This window comes from Triturus cristatus, chromosome 5_2 (genome assembly GCF_964204655.1).
Source record: "Triturus cristatus chromosome 5_2, aTriCri1.1, whole genome shotgun sequence".
Taxonomy (NCBI): Eukaryota; Metazoa; Chordata; class Amphibia; order Caudata; family Salamandridae; genus Triturus; species Triturus cristatus.
In genome coordinates, this window is record NC_140588.1 from 91772801 (window position 1) to 91793887 (window position 21087).

A 21087-nucleotide genomic window follows, 5' to 3' on the forward strand; every position below is an offset into this window, starting at 1 on the left:
TTAAAATGACTCTAAACACACTTATTTTAGTTCCAAAAGTGATAATTCACATGCAATAGTCATTTACAGTCAAAAAATAAAACATTAAAAAATTACCATTTCTGACCATCTGGAGAAATTTCGACAGGTCGCGGGTCATCGTTTTTCATCAGAAAATGGATTTTTTGGACTTTAGAAAAATTGATTAAAAATGTCATTTGGATTGTTCCTCATGTTGAATAACTACTTTTTAAAGCCTCAATGTGACCAAAATTGCCATTTTTACACACTTTTTCTCCTACTAGAAGCTTCTATCTTGACCAATTTCAGGCATTAAAATGACTCTAAACACACTTCTTTTAGTTCCAAAAGTGATAATTCATATGCAATAGTCATTTACAGTCAAAAAAATTAAACATTAAAAAAATACCATTTCTGACCATCTGGAGAAAGTTCAACAGGTCACGGGTCATCGTTTTTCATCAGAAAATTGATTTTTGGACTTTAGAAAAATTGATTCAAAATGTCATTTGAATTGTGCCTCATGTTGAATAACTACTTTTTAAAGCCTCGATGTGACCAAAATTGCCATTTTTACAGACTTTTTCTCCTACTAGAAGCTTCTATTTCGACCAACTTCAGGCATTACAATGACTCTAAACACACTTATTTTAGTTCCAAAAGTGATAATTCACATGCAATAGTCATTTACAGTCAAAAAATAAAACATTAAAAAATTACCATTTCTGACCATCTGGAGAAATTTCGACAGGTCACGGGTCATCGTTTTTCATCAGAAAATTTATTTTTTGGACTTTAGAAAAATTGATTCAAAATATCATTTGGATTGTGCCTCATGTTGAATAACTACTTTTTAAAGCCTCAATGTGACCAAAATTGCCATTTTTACAGACTTTTTCTCCTACTAGAAGCTTCTATTTCGAACAATTTCAGGCATTAAAATGACTCGAAACACACTTATTTTAGTTCCAAAAGTGATAATTCACATGCAATAGTCATTTGCAGTCAAAAAATAAAACATTCAAAAATTACCATTTCTGACCATCTGGAGAAATTTCGACAGGTCGCGGGTCATCGTTTTTCATCAGAAAATGGATTTTTTGGACTTTAGAAAAATTGATTCAAAATGTCATTTGGATTGTGCCTCATGTTGAATAACTACTTTTTAAAGCCTCAATGTGACCAAAATTGCCATTTTTACAGACTTTTTCTCCTACTAGAAGCTTCTATTTCGACCAATTTCAGGCATTAAAATGACTCTAAACACACTTATTTTAGTTCCAAAAGTGATAATTCACATGCAATAGTCATTTACAGTCAAAAAATAAAACATTCAAAAATTACCATTTCTGACCATCTGGAGAAATTTCGACAGGTCGCGGGTCATCGTTTTTCATCAGAAAATGGATTTTTTGGACTTTAGAAAAATTGATTCAAAATGTCATTTGGATTGTGCCTCATGTTGAATAACTACTTTTTAAAGCCTCAATGTGACCACAATTGCCATTTTTACAGACTTTTTCTCCTACTAGAAGCTTCTATTTCGACCAACTTCAGGCATTAAAATGACTCTAAACACACTTATTTTAGTTCCACAAGTGATAATTCACTTGCAATAGTCATTTACAGTCAAAAAATTAAACATTAAAAAATTTCCATTTCTGACCATCTGGAGAAATTTCGACAGGTCACGGGTTATCGTTTTTCATCAGAAAATGGATTTTTTGGACTTTAGAAAAATTGATTCAAAATATCATTTGGATTGTGCCTCATGTTGAATAACTACTTTTTAAAGCCTCAATGTGACCAAAATTGCCATTTTTACAGACTTTTTCTCCTACTAGAAGCTTCTATTTCGACCAACTTCAGGCATTAAAATGACTCTAAACACACTTATTTTAGTTCCAAAAGTGATAATTCATATGCAATAGTCATTTACAGTCAAAAAAATTAAACATTCAAAAATTACCATTTCTGACCATCTGGAGAAAGTTCAACAGGTCACGGGTCATCGTTTTTCATCAGAAAATTGATTTTTGGACTTTAGGAAAATTGATTCAAAATGTCATTTGAATTGTGCCTCATGTTGAATAACTACTTTTTAAAGCCTCGATGTGACCAAAATTGCCATTTTTACAGACTTTTTCTCCTACTAGAAGCTTCTATTTCGACCAACTTCAGGCATTAAAATGACTCTAAACACACTTATTTTAGTTCCACAAGTGATAATTCACTTGCAATAGTCATTTACAGTCAAAAAATTAAACATTAAAAAATTTCCATTTCTGACCATCTGGAGAAATTTCGACAGGTCACGGGTTATCGTTTTTCATCAGAAAATGGATTTTTTGGACTTTAGAAAAATTGATTCAAAATGTCATTTGGATTGTGCCTCATGTTGAATAACTACTTTTTAAAGCCTCAATGTGACCAAAATTGCCATTTTTACAGACTTTTTCTCCTACTAGAAGCTTCTATTTCGACCAATTTCAGGCATTAAAATGACTCTAAACACACTTATTTTAGTTCCAAAAGTGATAATTCACATGCAATAGTCATTTACAGTCAAAAAATAAAACATTAAAAAATTACCATTTCTGACCATCTGGAGAAATTTCGACAGGTCGCGGGTCATCGTTTTTCATCAGAAAATGGATTTTTTGGACTTTAGAAAAATTGATTAAAAATGTCATTTGGATTGTTCCTCATGTTGAATAACTACTTTTTAAAGCCTCAATGTGACCAAAATTGCCATTTTTACACACTTTTTCTCCTACTAGAAGCTTCTATCTTGACCAATTTCAGGCATTAAAATGACTCTAAACACACTTCTTTTAGTTCCAAAAGTGATAATTCATATGCAATAGTCATTTACAGTCAAAAAAATTAAACATTAAAAAAATACCATTTCTGACCATCTGGAGAAAGTTCAACAGGTCACGGGTCATCGTTTTTCATCAGAAAATTGATTTTTGGACTTTAGAAAAATTGATTCAAAATGTCATTTGAATTGTGCCTCATGTTGAATAACTACTTTTTAAAGCCTCGATGTGACCAAAATTGCCATTTTTACAGATTTTTTCTCCTACTAGAAGCTTCTATTTCGACCAACTTCAGGCATTAAAATGACTCTAAACACACTTATTTTAGTTCCAAAAGTGATAATTCACATGCAATAGTCATTTACAGTCAAAAAATAAAACATTAAAAAATTACCATTTCTGACCATCTGGAGAAATTTCATCAGGTCACGGGTCATCGTTTTTCATCAGAAAATTGATTTTTTGGACTTTAGAAAAATTGATTCAAAATATCATTTGGATTGTGCCTCATGTTGAATAACTACTTTTTAAAGCCTCAATGTGACCAAAATTGCCATTTTTACAGACTTTTTCTCCTACTAGAAGCTTCTATTTCGAACAATTTCAGGCATTTAAATGACTCTAAACACACTTATTTTAGTTCCAAAAGTGATAATTCACATGCAATAGTCATTTACAGTCAAAAAATAAAACATTAAAAAATTACCATTTCTGACCATCTGGAGAAATTTCGACAGGTCGCGGGTCATCGTTTTTCATCAGAAAATGGATTTTTTGGACTTTAGAAAAATTGATTCAAAATATCATTTGGATTGTGCCTCATGTTGAATAACTACTTTTTAAAGCCTCAATGTGACCAAAATTGCCATTTGTACAGACTTTTTCTCCTACTAGAAGCTTCTATTTCGAACAATTGCAGGCATTAAAATGACCCTAAACACACTTATTTTAGTTCCAAAAGTGATAATTCACATGCAATAGTCATTTACAGTCAAAAAATAAAACATAAAAAAATTACCATTTTTGACCATCTGGAGAAATTTCGACAGGTCACGGGTCATCGTTTTTCATCAGAAAATTGATTTTTTGGACTTTAGAAAAATTGATTCAAAATATCATTTGGATTGTGCCTCATGTTGAATAACTACTTTTTAAAGCCTCAATGTGACCAAAATTGCCATTTTTACAGACTTTTTCTCCTACTAGAAGCTTCTATTTCGAACAATTTCAGGCATTAACATGACTCTAAACACACTTATTTTAGTTCCAAAAGTGATAATTCACATGCAATAGTCATTTACAGTCAAAAAATAAAACATTAAAAAATTACCATTTCTGACCATCTGGAGAAATTTCGACAGGTCGCGGGTCATCGTTTTTCATCAGAAAATGGATTTTTTGGACTTTAGAAAAATTGATTAAAAATGTCATTTGGATTGTTCCTCATGTTGAATAACTACTTTTTAAAGCCTCAATGTGACCAAAATTGCCATTTTTACAGACTTTTTCTCCTACTAGAAGCTTCTATTTCGAACAACTTCAGGCATTAAAATGACACTAAACACACTTATTTTAGTTCCACAAGTGATAATTCACTTGCAATAGTCATTTACAGTCAAAAAATTAAACATTAAAAAATTTCCATTTCTGACCATCTGGAGAAATTTCGACAGGTCACGGGTTATCGTTTTTCATCAGAAAATGGATTTTTTGGACTTTAGAAAAATTGATTCAAAATATCATTTGGATTGTGCCTCATGTTGAATAACTACTTTTTAAAGCCTCAATGTGACCAAAATTGCCATTTTTACACACTTTTTCTCCTACTAGAAGCTTTTTTTCCGACCAATTTCAGGCATTAAAATGACTCTAAACACACTTCTTTTAGTTCCAAAAGTGATAATTCATATGCAATAGTCATTTACAGTCAAAAAAGTTAAACATTCAAAAATTACCATTTCGGACCATCTGGAGAAAGTTCAACAGGTCACGGGTCATCGTTTTTCATCAGAAAATTGATTTTTGGACTTTAGAAAAATTGATTCAAAATGTCATTTGAATTGTGCCTCATGTTGAATAACTACTTTTTAAAGCCTCGATGTGACCAAAATTGCCATTTTTACAGACTTTTTCTCCTACTAGAAGCTTCTATTTCGACCAACTTCAGGCATTAAAATGACTCTAAACACACTTATTTTAGTTCCACAAGTGATAATTCACTTGCAATAGTCATTTACAGTCAAAAAATTAAACATTAAAAAATTTCCATTTCTGACCATCTGGAGAAATTTCGACAGGTCACGGGTTATCGTTTTTCATCAGAAAATGGATTTTTTGGACTCTAGAAAAATTGATTCAAAATGTCATTTGGATTGTCCTCATGTTGAATAACTACTTTTTAAAGCCTCAATGTGACCAAAATTGCCATTTTTACAGACTTTTTCTCCTACTAGAAGCTTCTATTTCGACCAATTTCAGGCATTAAAATGACTCTAAACACACTTATTTTAGTTCCAAAAGTGATAATTCACATGCAATAGTCATTTACAGTCAAAAAATAAAACATTAAAAAATTACCATTTCTGACCATCTGGAGAAATTTCGACAGGTCGCGGGTCATCGTTTTTCATCAGAAAATGGATTTTTTGGACTTTAGAAAAATTGATTAAAAATGTCATTTGGATTGTTCCTCATGTTGAATAACTACTTTTTAAAGCCTCAATGTGACCAAAATTGCCATTTTTACAGACTTTTTCTCCTACTAGAAGCTTCTATTTCGACCAACTTCAGGCATTAAAATGACTCTAAACACACTTATTTTAGTTCCAAAAGTGATAATTCACATGCAATAGTCATTTACAGTCAAAAAATAAAACATTAAAAAATTACCATTTTTGACCATCTGGAGAAATTTCGACAGGTCACGGGTCATCGTTTTTCATCAGAAAATTGATTTTTTGGACTTTAGAAAAATTGATTCAAAATATCATTTGGATTGTGCCTCATGTTGAATAACTACTTTTTAAAGCCTCAATGTGACCAAAATTGCCATTTTTACAGACTTTTTCTCCTACTAGAAGCTTCTATTTCGAACAATTTCAGGCATTAAAATGACTCTAAACACACTTATTTTAGTTCCAAAAGTGATAATTCACATGCAATAGTCATTTACAGTCAAAAAATAAAACATTAAAAAATTACCATTTCTGACCATCTGGAGAAATTTCGACAGGTCGCGGGTCATCGTTTTTCATCAGAAAATGGTTTTTTTGTACTTTAGAAAAAATTGATTCAAAATGTCATTTGGATTGTGCCTCATGTTGAATAACTACTTTTTAAAACCTCAATGTGACCAAAATTGCCATTTTTACAGACTTTTTCTCCTACTAGAAGCTTCTATTTCGACCAATTTCAGGCATTAAAATGACTCTAAACACACTTATTTTAGTTCCAAAAGTGATAATTCACATGCGATAGTCATTTACAGTCAAAAAATTAAACATTAAAAAATTACCATTTCTGACCATCTGGAGAAATTTCGACAGGTCGCGGGTCATCGTTTTTCATCAGAAAATGGATTTTTTGGACTTTAGAAAAATTGATTAAAAATGTCATTTGGATTGTTCCTCATGTTGAATAACTACTTTTTAAAGCCTCAATGTGACCAAAATTGCCATTTTTACAGACTTTTTCTCCTACTAGAAGCTTCTATTTCGACCAACTTCAGGCATTAAAATGACTCTAAACACACTTATTTTAGTTCCACAAGTGATAATTCACTTGCAATAGTCATTTACAGTCAAAAAATTAAACATTAAAAAATTTCCATTTCTGACCATCTGGAGAAATTTCGACAGGTCACGGGTTATCGTTTTTCATCAGAAAATGGATTTTTTGGACTTTGGAAAAATTGATTCAAAATATCATTTGGATTGTGCCTCATGTTGAATAACTACTTTTTAAAGCCTCAATGTGACCAAAATTGCCATTTTTACACACTTTTTCTCCTACTAGAAGCTTTTTTTTCCGACCAATTTCAGGCATTAAAATGACTCTAAACACACTTCTTTTAGTTCCAAAAGTGATAATTCATATGCAATAGTCATTTACAGTCAAAAAAATTAAACATTCAAAAATTACCATTTCGGACCATCTGGAGAAAGTTCAACAGGTCACGGGTCATCGTTTTTCATCAGAAAATTGATTTTTGGACTTTAGAAAAATTGATTCAAAATGTCATTTGAATTGTGCCTCATGTTGAATAACTACTTTTTAAAGCCTCGATGTGACCAAAATTGCCATTTTTACAGACTTTTTCTCCTACTAGAAGCTTCTATTTCGACCAACTTCAGGCATTAAAATGACTCTAAACACACTTATTTTAGTTCCACAAGTGATAATTCACTTGCAATAGTCATTTACAGTCAAAAAATTAAACATTAAAAAATTTCCATTTCTGACCATCTGGAGAAATTTCGACAGGTCACGGGTTATCGTTTTTCATCAGAAAATGGATTTTTTGGACTTTAGAAAAATTGATTCAAAATGTCATTTGGATTGTCCTCATGTTGAATAACTACTTTTTAAAGCCTCAATGTGACCAAAATTGCCATTTTTACAGACTTTTTCTCCTACTAGAAGCTTCTATTTCGACCAATTTCAGGCATTAAAATGACTCTAAACACACTTATTTTAGTTCCAAAAGTGATAATTCACATGCAATAGTCATTTACAGTCAAAAAATAAAACATTAAAAAATTACCATTTCTGACCATCTGGAGAAATTTCGACAGGTCGCGGGTCATCGTTTTTCATCAGAAAATGGATTTTTTGGACTTTAGAAAAATTGATTAAAAATGTCATTTGGATTGTTCCTCATGTTGAATAACTACTTTTTAAAGCCTCAATGTGACCAAAATTGCCATTTTTACACACTTTTTCTCCTACTAGAAGCTTCTATCTTGACCAATTTCAGGCATTAAAATGACTCTAAACACACTTCTTTTAGTTCCAAAAGTGATAATTCATATGCAATAGTCATTTACAGTCAAAAAAATTAAACATTAAAAAAATACCATTTCTGACCATCTGGAGAAAGTTCAACAGGTCACGGGTCATCGTTTTTCATCAGAAAATTGATTTTTGGACTTTAGAAAAATTGATTCAAAATGTCATTTGAATTGTGCCTCATGTTGAATAACTACTTTTTAAAGCCTCGATGTGACCAAAATTGCCATTTTTACAGACTTTTTCTCCTACTAGAAGCTTCTATTTCGACCAACTTCAGGCATTAAAATGACTCTAAACACACTTATTTTAGTTCCAAAAGTGATAATTCACATGCAATAGTCATTTACAGTCAAAAAATAAAACATTAAAAAATTACCATTTCTGACCATCTGGAGAAATTTCGACAGGTCACGGGTCATCGTTTTTCATCAGAAAATTTATTTTTTGGACATTAGAAAAATTGATTCAAAATATCATTTGGATTGTGCCTCATGTTGAATAACTACTTTTTAAAGCCTCAATGTGACCAAAATTGCCATTTTTACAGACTTTTTCTCCTACTAGAAGCTTCTATTTCGACCAATTTCAGGCATTAAAATGACTCTAAACACACTTATTTTAGTTCCAAAAGTGATAATTCACATGCAATAGTCATTTACAGTCAAAAAATAAAACATTCAAAAATTACCATTTCTGACCATCTGGAGAAATTTCGACAGGTCGCGGGTCATCGTTTTTCATCAGAAAATGGATTTTTTGGACTTTAGAAAAATTGATTCAAAATGTCATTTGGATTGTGCCTCATGTTGAATAACTACTTTTTAAAGCCTCAATGTGACCAAAATTGCCATTTTTACAGACTTTTTCTCCTACTAGAAGCTTCTATTTCGACCAACTTCAGGCATTAAAATGACTCTAAACACACTTATTTTAGTTCCACAAGTGATAATTCACTTGCAATAGTCATTTACAGTCAAAAAATTAAACATTAAAAAATTTCCATTTCTGACCATCTGGAGAAATTTCGACAGGTCACGGGTTATCGTTTTTCATCAGAAAATGGATTTTTTGGACTTTAGAAAAATTGATTCAAAATATCATTTGGATTGTGCCTCATGTTGAATAACTACTTTTTAAAGCCTCAATGTGACCAAAATTGCCATTTTTACACACTTTTTCTCCTACTAGAAGCTTTTTTTTCCGACCAATTTCAGGCATTAAAATGACTCTAAACACACTTCTTTTAGTTCCAAAAGTGATAATTCATATGCAATAGTCATTTACAGTCAAAAAAATTAAACATTCAAAAATTACCATTTCGGACCATCTGGAGAAAGTTCAACAGGTCACGGGTCATCGTTTTTCATCAGAAAATTGATTTTTGGACTTTAGAAAAATTGATTCAAAATGTCATTTGAATTGTGCCTCATGTTGAATAACTACTTTTTAAAGCCTCGATGTGACCAAAATTGCCATTTTTACAGACTTTTTCTCCTACTAGAAGCTTCTATTTCGACCAACTTCAGGCATTAAAATGACTCTAAACACACTTATTTTAGTTCCACAAGTGATAATTCACTTGCAATAGTCATTTACAGTCAAAAAATTAAACATTAAAAAATTTCCATTTCTGACCATCTGGAGAAATTTCGACAGGTCACGGGTTATCGTTTTTCATCAGAAAATGGATTTTTTGGACTTTAGAAAAATTGATTCAAAATGTCATTTGGATTGTCCTCATGTTGAATAACTACTTTTTAAAGCCTCAATGTGACCAAAATTGCCATTTTTACAGACTTTTTCTCCTACTAGAAGCTTCTATTTCGACCAATTTCAGGCATTAAAATGACTCTAAACACACTTATTTTAGTTCCAAAAGTGATAATTCACATGCAATAGTCATTTACAGTCAAAAAATAAAACATTAAAAAATTACCATTTCTGACCATCTGGAGAAATTTCGACAGGTCGCGGGTCATCGTTTTTCATCAGAAAATGGATTTTTTGGACTTTAGAAAAATTGATTAAAAATGTCATTTGGATTGTTCCTCATGTTGAATAACTACTTTTTAAAGCCTCAATGTGACCAAAATTGCCATTTTTACACACTTTTTCTCCTACTAGAAGCTTCTATCTTGACCAATTTCAGGCATTAAAATGACTCTAAACACACTTCTTTTAGTTCCAAAAGTGATAATTCATATGCAATAGTCATTTACAGTCAAAAAAATTAAACATTAAAAAAATACCATTTCTGACCATCTGGAGAAAGTTCAACAGGTCACGGGTCATCGTTTTTCATCAGAAAATTGATTTTTGGACTTTAGAAAAATTGATTCAAAATGTCATTTGAATTGTGCCTCATGTTGAATAACTACTTTTTAAAGCCTCGATGTGACCAAAATTGCCATTTTTACAGACTTTTTCTCCTACTAGAAGCTTCTATTTCGACCAACTTCAGGCATTAAAATGACTCTAAACACACTTATTTTAGTTCCAAAAGTGATAATTCACATGCAATAGTCATTTACAGTCAAAAAATAAAACATTAAAAAATTACCATTTCTGACCATCTGGAGAAATTTCGACAGGTCACGGGTCATCGTTTTTCATCAGAAAATTTATTTTTTGGACTTTAGAAAAATTGATTCAAAATATCATTTGGATTGTGCCTCATGTTGAATAACTACTTTTTAAAGCCTCAATGTGACCAAAATTGCCATTTTTACAGACTTTTTCTCCTACTAGAAGCTTCTATTTCGAACAATTTCAGGCATTAAAATGACTCGAAACACACTTATTTTAGTTCCAAAAGTGATAATTCACATGCAATAGTCATTTGCAGTCAAAAAATAAAACATTCAAAAATTACCATTTCTGACCATCTGGAGAAATTTCGACAGGTCGCGGGTCATCGTTTTTCATCAGAAAATGGATTTTTTGGACTTTAGAAAAATTGATTCAAAATGTCATTTGGATTGTGCCTCATGTTGAATAACTACTTTTTAAAGCCTCAATGTGACCAAAATTGCCATTTTTACAGACTTTTTCTCCTACTAGAAGCTTCTATTTCGACCAATTCCAGGCATTAAAATGACTCTAAACACACTTATTTTAGTTCCAAAAGTGATAATTCACATGCAATAGTCATTTACAGTCAAAAAATAAAACATTCAAAAATTACCATTTCTGACCATCTGGAGAAATTTCGACAGGTCGCGGGTCATCGTTTTTCATCAGAAAATGGATTTTTTGGACTTTAGAAAAATTGATTCAAAATGTCATTTGGATTGTGCCTCATGTTGAATAACTACTTTTTAAAGCCTCAATGTGACCAAAATTGCCATTTTTACAGACTTTTTCTCCTACTAGAAGCTTCTATTTCGACCAACTTCAGGCATTAAAATGACTCTAAACACACTTATTTTAGTTCCACAAGTGATAATTCACTTGCAATAGTCATTTACAGTCAAAAAATTAAACATTAAAAAATTTCCATTTCTGACCATCTGGAGAAATTTCGACAGGTCACGGGTTATCGTTTTTCATCAGAAAATGGATTTTTTGGACTTTAGAAAAATTGATTCAAAATATCATTTGGATTGTGCCTCATGTTGAATAACTACTTTTTAAAGCCTCAATGTGACCAAAATTGCCATTTTTACAGACTTTTTCTCCTACTAGAAGCTTCTATTTCGACCAACTTCAGGCATTAAAATGACTCTAAACACACTTATTTTAGTTCCAAAAGTGATAATTCATATGCAATAGTCATTTACAGTCAAAAAAATTAAACATTCAAAAATTACCATTTCTGACCATCTGGAGAAAGTTCAACAGGTCACGGGTCATCGTTTTTCATCAGAAAATTGATTTTTGGACTTTAGGAAAATTGATTCAAAATGTCATTTGAATTGTGCCTCATGTTGAATAACTACTTTTTAAAGCCTCGATGTGACCAAAATTGCCATTTTTACAGACTTTTTCTCCTACTAGAAGCTTCTATTTCGACCAACTTCAGGCATTAAAATGACTCTAAACACACTTATTTTAGTTCCACAAGTGATAATTCACTTGCAATAGTCATTTACAGTCAAAAAATTAAACATTAAAAAATTTCCATTTCTGACCATCTGGAGAAATTTCGACAGGTCACGGGTTATCGTTTTTCATCAGAAAATGGATTTTTTGGACTTTAGAAAAATTGATTCAAAATGTCATTTGGATTGTGCCTCATGTTGAATAACTACTTTTTAAAGCCTCAATGTGACCAAAATTGCCATTTTTACAGACTTTTTCTCCTACTAGAAGCTTCTATTTCGACCAATTTCAGGCATTAAAATGACTCTAAACACACTTATTTTAGTTCCAAAAGTGATAATTCACATGCAATAGTCATTTACAGTCAAAAAATAAAACATTAAAAAATTACCATTTCTGACCATCTGGAGAAATTTCGACAGGTCGCGGGTCATCGTTTTTCATCAGAAAATGGATTTTTTGGACTTTAGAAAAATTGATTAAAAATGTCATTTGGATTGTTCCTCATGTTGAATAACTACTTTTTAAAGCCTCAATGTGACCAAAATTGCCATTTTTACACACTTTTTCTCCTACTAGAAGCTTCTATCTTGACCAATTTCAGGCATTAAAATGACTCTAAACACACTTCTTTTAGTTCCAAAAGTGATAATTCATATGCAATAGTCATTTACAGTCAAAAAAATTAAACATTAAAAAAATACCATTTCTGACCATCTGGAGAAAGTTCAACAGGTCACGGGTCATCGTTTTTCATCAGAAAATTGATTTTTGGACTTTAGAAAAATTGATTCAAAATGTCATTTGAATTGTGCCTCATGTTGAATAACTACTTTTTAAAGCCTCGATGTGACCAAAATTGCCATTTTTACAGATTTTTTCTCCTACTAGAAGCTTCTATTTCGACCAATTTCAGGCATTAAAATGACTCTAAACACACTTATTTTAGTTCCAAAAGTGATAATTCACATGCAATAGTCATTTACAGTCAAAAAATAAAACATTAAAAAATTACCATTTCTGACCATCTGGAGAAATTTCATCAGGTCACGGGTCATCGTTTTTCATCAGAAAATTGATTTTTTGGACTTTAGAAAAATTGATTCAAAATATCATTTGGATTGTGCCTCATGTTGAATAACTACTTTTTAAAGCCTCAATGTGACCAAAATTGCCATTTTTACAGACTTTTTCTCCTACTAGAAGCTTCTATTTCAAACAATTTCAGGCATTTAAATGACTCTAAACACACTTATTTTAGTTCCAAAAGTGATAATTCACATGCAATAGTCATTTACAGTCAAAAAATAAAACATTCAAAAATTACCATTTCTGACCATCTGGAGAAATTTCGACAGGTCGCGGGTCATCGTTTTTCATCAGAAAATGGATTTTTTGGACTTTAGAAAAATTGATTCAAAATATCATTTGGATTGTGCCTCATGTTGAATAACTACTTTTTAAAGCCTCAATGTGACCAAAATTGCCATTTGTACAGACTTTTTCTCCTACTAGAAGCTTCTATTTCGAACAATTGCAGGCATTAAAATGACCCTAAACACACTTATTTTAGTTCCAAAAGTGATAATTCACATGCAATAGTCATTTACAGTCAAAAAATAAAACATAAAAAAATTACCATTTTTGACCATCTGGAGAAATTTTGACAGGTCACGGGTCATCGTTTTTCATCAGAAAATTGATTTTTTGGACTTTAGAAAAATTGATTCAAAATATCATTTGGATTGTGCCTCATGTTGAATAACTACTTTTTAAAGCCTCAATGTGACCAAAATTGCCATTTTTACAGACTTTTTCTCCTACTAGAAGCTTCTATTTCGAACAATTTCAGGCATTAAAATGACTCTAAACACACTTATTTTAGTTCCAAAAGTGATAATTCACATGCAATAGTCATTTACAGTCAAAAAATAAAACATTAAAAAATTACCATTTCTGACCATCTGGAGAAATTTCGACAGGTCGCGGGTCATCGTTTTTCATCAGAAAATGGATTTTTTGGACTTTAGAAAAATTGATTAAAAATGTCATTTGGATTGTTCCTCATGTTGAATAACTACTTTTTAAAGCCTCAATGTGACCAAAATTGCCATTTTTACAGACTTTTTCTCCTACTAGAAGCTTCTATTTCGACCAACTTCAGGCATTAAAATGACACTAAACACACTTATTTTAGTTCCACAAGTGATAATTCACTTGCAATAGTCATTTACAGTCAAAAAATTAAACATTAAAAAATTTCCATTTCTGACCATCTGGAGAAATTTCGACAGGTCACGGGTTATCGTTTTTCATCAGAAAATGGATTTTTTGGACTTTAGAAAAATTGATTCAAAATATCATTTGGATTGTGCCTCATGTTGAATAACTACTTTTTAAAGCCTCAATGTGACCAAAATTGCCATTTTTACACACTTTTTCTCCTACTAGAAGCTTTTTTTTCCGACCAATTTCAGGCATTAAAATGACTCTAAACACACTTCTTTTAGTTCCAAAAGTGATAATTCATATGCAATAGTCATTTACAGTCAAAAAAGTTAAACATTCAAAAATTACCATTTCGGACCATCTGGAGAAAGTTCAACAGGTCACGGGTCATCGTTTTTCATCAGAAAATTGATTTTTGGACTTTAGAAAAATTGATTCAAAATGTCATTTGAATTGTGCCTCATGTTGAATAACTACTTTTTAAAGCCTCGATGTGACCAAAATTGCCATTTTTACAGACTTTTTCTCCTACTAGAAGCTTCTATTTCGACCAACTTCAGGCATTAAAATGACTCTAAACACACTTATTTTAGTTCCACAAGTGATAATTCACTTGCAATAGTCATTTACAGTCAAAAAATTAAACATTAAAAAATTTCCATTTCTGACCATCTGGAGAAATTTCGACAGGTCACGGGTTATCGTTTTTCATCAGAAAATGGATTTTTTGGACTCTAGAAAAATTGATTCAAAATGTCATTTGGATTGTCCTCATGTTGAATAACTACTTTTTAAAGCCTCAATGTGACCAAAATTGCCATTTTTACAGACTTTTTCTCCTACTAGAAGCTTCTATTTCGACCAATTTCAGGCATTAAAATGACTCTAAACACACTTATTTTAGTTCCAAAAGTGATAATTCACATGCAATAGTCATTTACAGTCAAAAAATAAAACATTAAAAAATTACCATTTCTGACCATCTGGAGAAATTTCGACAGGTCGCGGGTCATCGTTTTTCATCAGAAAATGGATTTTTTGGACTTTAGAAAAATTGATTAAAAATGTCATTTGGATTGTTCCTCATGTTGAATAACTACTTTTTAAAGCCTCAATGTGACCAAAATTGCCATTTTTACACACTTTTTCTCCTACTAGAAGCTTCTATCTTGACCAATTTCAGGCATTAAAATGACTCTAAACACACTTCTTTTAGTTCCAAAAGTGATAATTCATATGCAATAGTCATTTACAGTCAAAAAAATTAAACATTAAAAAAATACCATTTCTGACCATCTGGAGAAAGTTCAACAGGTCACGGGTCATCGTTTTTCATCAGAAAATTGATTTTTGGACTTTAGAAAAATTGATTCAAAATGTCATTTGAATTGTGCCTCATGTTGAATAACTACTTTTTAAAGCCTCGATGTGACCAAAATTGCCATTTTTACAGACTTTTTCTCCTACTAGAAGCTTCTATTTCGACCAACTTCAGGCATTAAAATGACTCTAAACACACTTATTTTAGTTCCAAAAGTGATAATTCACATGCAATAGTCATTTACAGTCAAAAAATAAAACATAAAAAAATTACCATTTCTGACCATCTGGAGAAATTTCAACAGGTCACGGGTCATCGTTTTTCATCACAAAATTGATTTTTTGGACTTTAGAAAAATTGATTCAAAATATCATTTGGATTGTGCCTCATGTTGAATAACTACTTTTTAAAGCCTCAATGTGACCAAAATTGCCATTTGTACAGACTTTTTCTCCTACTAGAAGCTTCTATTTCGAACAATTGCAGGCATTAAAATGACCCTAAACACACTTATTTTAGTTCCAAAAGTGATAATTCACATGCAATAGTCATTTACAGTCAAAAAATAAAACATTAAAAAATTACCATTTTTGACCATCTGGAGAAATTTCGACAGGTCACGGGTCATCGTTTTTCATCAGAAAATTGATTTTTTGGACTTTAGAAAAATTGATTCAAAATATCATTTGGATTGTGCCTCATGTTGAATAACTACTTTTTAAAGCCTCAATGTGACCAAAATTGCCATTTTTACAGACTTTTTCTCCTACTAGAAGCTTTTTTTTCCGACCAATTTCAGGCATTAAAATGACTCTAAACACACTTCTTTTAGTTCCAAAAGTGATAATTCATATGCAATAGTCATTTACAGTCAAAAAAGTTAAACATTCAAAAATTACCATTTCGGACCATCTGGAGAAAGTTCAACAGGTCACGGGTCATCGTTTTTCATCAGAAAATTGATTTTTGGACTTTAGAAAAATTGATTCAAAATGTCATTTGAATTGTGCCTCATGTTGAATAACTACTTTTTAAAGCCTCGATGTGACCAAAATTGCCATTTTTACAGACTTTTTCTCCTACTAGAAGCTTCTATTTCGACCAACTTCAGGCATTAAAATGACTCTAAACACACTTATTTTAGTTCCACAAGTGATAATTCACTTGCAATAGTCATTTACAGTCAAAAAATTAAACATTACAAAATTTCCATTTCTGACCATCTGGAGAAATTTCGACAGGTCACGGGTTATCGTTTTTCATCAGAAAATGGATTTTTTGGACTCTAGAAAAATTGATTCAAAATGTCATTTGGATTGTCCTCATGTTGAATAACTACTTTTTAAAGCCTCAATGTGACCAAAATTGCCATTTTTACAGACTTTTTCTCCTACTAGAAGCTTCTATTTCGACCAATTTCAGGCATTAAAATGACTCTAAACACACTTATTTTAGTTCCAAAAGTGATAATTCACATGCAATAGTCATTTACAGTCAAAAAATAAAACATTAAAAAATTACCATTTCTGACCATCTGGAGAAATTTCGACAGGTCGCGGGTCATCGTTTTTCATCAGAAAATGGATTTTTTGGACTTTAGAAAAATTGATTAAAAATGTCATTTGGATTGTTCCTCATGTTGAATAACTACTTTTTAAAGCCTCAATGTGACCAAAATTGCCATTTTTACACACTTTTTCTCCTACTAGAAGCTTCTATCTTGACCAATTTCAGGCATTAAAATGACTCTAAACACACTTCTTTTAGTTCCAAAAGTGATAATTCATATGCAATAGTCATTTACAGTCAAAAAAATTAAACATTAAAAAAATACCATTTCTGACCATCTGGAGAAAGTTCAACAGGTCACGGGTCATCGTTTTTCATCAGAAAATTGATTTTTGGACTTTAGAAAAATTGATTCAAAATGTCATTTGAATTGTGCCTCATGTTGAATAACTACTTTTTAAAGCCTCGATGTGACCAAAATTGCCATTTTTACAGACTTTTTCTCCTACTAGAAGCTTCTATTTCGACCAACTTCAGGCATTAAAATGACTCTAAACACACTTATTTTAGTTCCAAAAGTGATAATTCACATGCAATAGTCATTTACAGTCAAAAAATAAAACATAAAAAAATTACCATTTCTGACCATCTGGAGAAATTTCAACAGGTCACGGGTCATCGTTTTTCATCACAAAATTGATTTTTTGGACTTTAGAAAAATTGATTCAAAATATCATTTGGATTGTGCCTCATGTTGAATAACTACTTTTTAAAGCCTCAATGTGACCAAAATTGCCATTTGTACAGACTTTTTCTCCTACTAGAAGCTTCTATTTCGAACAATTGCAGGCATTAAAATGACCCTAAACACACTTATTTTAGTTCCAAAAGTGATAATTCACATGCAATAGTCATTTACAGTCAAAAAATAAAACATTAAAAAATTACCATTTTTGACCATCTGGAGAAATTTCGACAGGTCACGGGTCATCGTTTTTCATCAGAAAATTGATTTTTTGGACTTTAGAAAAATTGATTCAAAATATCATTTGGATTGTGCCTCATGTTGAATAACTACTTTTTAAAGCCTCAATATGACCAAAATTGCCATTTTTACAGACTTTTTCTCCTACTAGAAGCTTCTATTTCGAACAATTTCAGGCATTAAAATGACTCTAAACACACTTATTTTAGTTCCAAAAGTGATAATTCACATGCAATAGTCATTTACAGTCAAAAAATAAAACATTAAAAAATTACCATTTCTGACCATCTGGAGAAATTTCGACAGGTCGCGGGTCATCGTTTTTCATCAGAAAATGGTTTTTTTGTACTTTAGAAAAAATTGATTCAAAATGTCATTTGGATTGTGCCTCATGTTGAATAACTACTTTTTAAAACCTCAATGTGACCAAAATTGCCATTTTTACAGACTTTTTCTCCTACTAGAAGCTTCTATTTCGACCAATTTCAGGCATTAAAATGACTCTAAACACACTTATTTTAGTTCCAAAAGTGATAATTCACATGCAATAGTCATTTACAGTCAAAAAATAAAACATTAAAAAATTACCATTTCTGACCATCTGGAGAAATTTCGACAGGTCGCGGGTCATCGTTTTTCATCAGAAAATGGATTTTTTGGACTTTAGAAAAATTGATTAAAAATGTCATTTGGATTGTTCCTCATGTTGAATAACTACTTTTTAAAGCCTCAATGTGACCAAAATTGCCATTTTTACACACTTTTTCTCCTACTAGAAGCTTCTATCTTGACCAATTTCAGGCATTAAAATGACTCTAAACACACTTCTTTTAGTTCCAAAAGTGATAATTCATATGCAATAGTCATTTACAGTCAAAAAAATTAAACATTAAAAAAATACCATTTCTGACCATCTGGAGAAAGTTCAACAGGTCACGGGTCATCGTTTTTCATCAGAAAATTGATTTTTGGACTTTAGAAAAATTGATTCAAAATGTCATTTGAATTGTGCCTCATGTTGAATAACTACTTTTTAAAGCCTCGATGTGACCAAAATTGCCATTTTTACAGACTTTTTCTCCTACTAGAAGCTTCTATTTCGACCAACTTCAGGCATTAAAATGACTCTAAACACACTTATTTTAGTTCCAAAAGTGATAATTCACATGCAATAGTCATTTACAGTCAAAAAATAAAACATAAAAAAATTACCATTTCTGACCATCTGGAGAAATTTCAACAGGTCACGGGTCATCGTTTTTCATCACAAAATTGATTTTTTGGACTTTAGAAAAATTGATTCAAAATATCATTTGGATTGTGCCTCATGTTGAATAACTACTTTTTAAAGCCTCAATGTGACCAAAATTGCCATTTGTACAGACTTTTTCTCCTACTAGAAGCTTCTATTTCGAACAATTGCAGGCATTAAAATGACCCTAAACACACTTATTTTAGTTCCAAAAGTGATAATTCACATGCAATAGTCATTTACAGTCAAAAAATAAAACATTAAAAAATTACCATTTTTGACCATCTGGAGAAATTTCGACAGGTCACGGGTCATCGTTTTTCATCAGAAAATTGATTTTTTGGACTTTAGAAAAATTGATTCAAAATATCATTTGGATTGTGCCTCATGTTGAATAACTACTTTTTAAAGCCTCAATATGACCAAAATTGCCATTTTTACAGACTTTTTCTCCTACTAGAAGCTTCTATTTCGAACAATTTCAGGCATTAAAATGACTCTAAACACACTTCTTTTAGTTCCAAAAGTGATAATTCACATGCAATAGTCATTTACAGTCAAAAAATAAAACATTAAAAAATTACCATTTCTGACCATCTGGAGAAATTTCGACAGGTCGCGGGTCATCGTTTTTCATCAGAAAATGGTTTTTTTGTACTTTAGAAAAAATTGATTCAAAATGTCATTTGGATTGTGCCTCATGTTGAATAACTACTTTTTAAAACCTCAATGTGACCAAAATTGCCATTTTTACAGACTTTTTCTCCTACTAGAAGCTTCTATTTCGACCAATTTCAGGCATTAAAATGACTCTAAACACACTTATTTTAGTTCCAAAAGTGATAATTCACATGCGATAGTCATTTACAGTCAAAAAATTAAACATTAAAAAATTACCATTTCTGACCATCTGGAGAAATTTCGACAGGTCGCGGGTCATCGTTTTTCATCAGAAAATGGATTTTTTGGACTTTAGAAAAATTGATTAAAAATGTCATTTGGATTGTTCCTCATGTTGAATAACTACTTTTTAAAGCCTCAATGTGACCAAAATTGCCATTTTTACAGACTTTTTCTCCTACTAGAAGCTTCTATTTCGACCAACTTCAGGCATTAAAATGACTCTAAACACACTTATTTTAGTTCCACAAGTGATAATTCACTTGCAATAGTCATTTACAGTCAAAAAATTAAACATTAAAAAATTTCCATTTCTGACCATCTGGAGAAATTTCGACAGGTCACGGGTTATCGTTTTTCATCAGAAAATGGATTTTTTGGACTTTAGAAAAATTGATTCAAAATATCATTTGGATTGTGCCTCATGTTGAATAACTACTTTTTAAAGCCTCAATGTGACCAAAATTGCCATTTTTACACACTTTTTCTCCTACTAGAAGCTTTTTTTTCCGACCAATTTCAGGCATTAAAATGACTCTAAACACACTTCTTTTAGTTCCAAAAGTGATAATTCATATGCAATAGTCATTTACAGTCAAAAAAATTAAACATTCAAAAATTACCATTTCGGACCATCTGGAGAAAGTTCAACAGGTCACGGGTCATCGTTTTTCATCAGAAAATTGATTTTTGGACTTTAGAAAAATTGATTCAAAATGTCATTTGAATTGTGCCTCATGTTGAATAACTACTTTTTAAAGCCTCGATGTGACCAAAATTGCCATTTTTACAGACTTTTTCTCCTACTAGAAGCTTCTATTTCGACCAACTTCAGGCATTAAAATGACTCTAAACACACTTATTTTAGTTCCACAAGTGATAATTCACTTGCAATAGTCATTTACAGTCAAATAATAAAACATTAAAAAATTACCATTTCTGACCATCTGGAGAAATTTCGACAGGTCGCGGGTCATCGTTTTTCATCAGAAAATGGATTTTTTGGACTTTAGAAAAA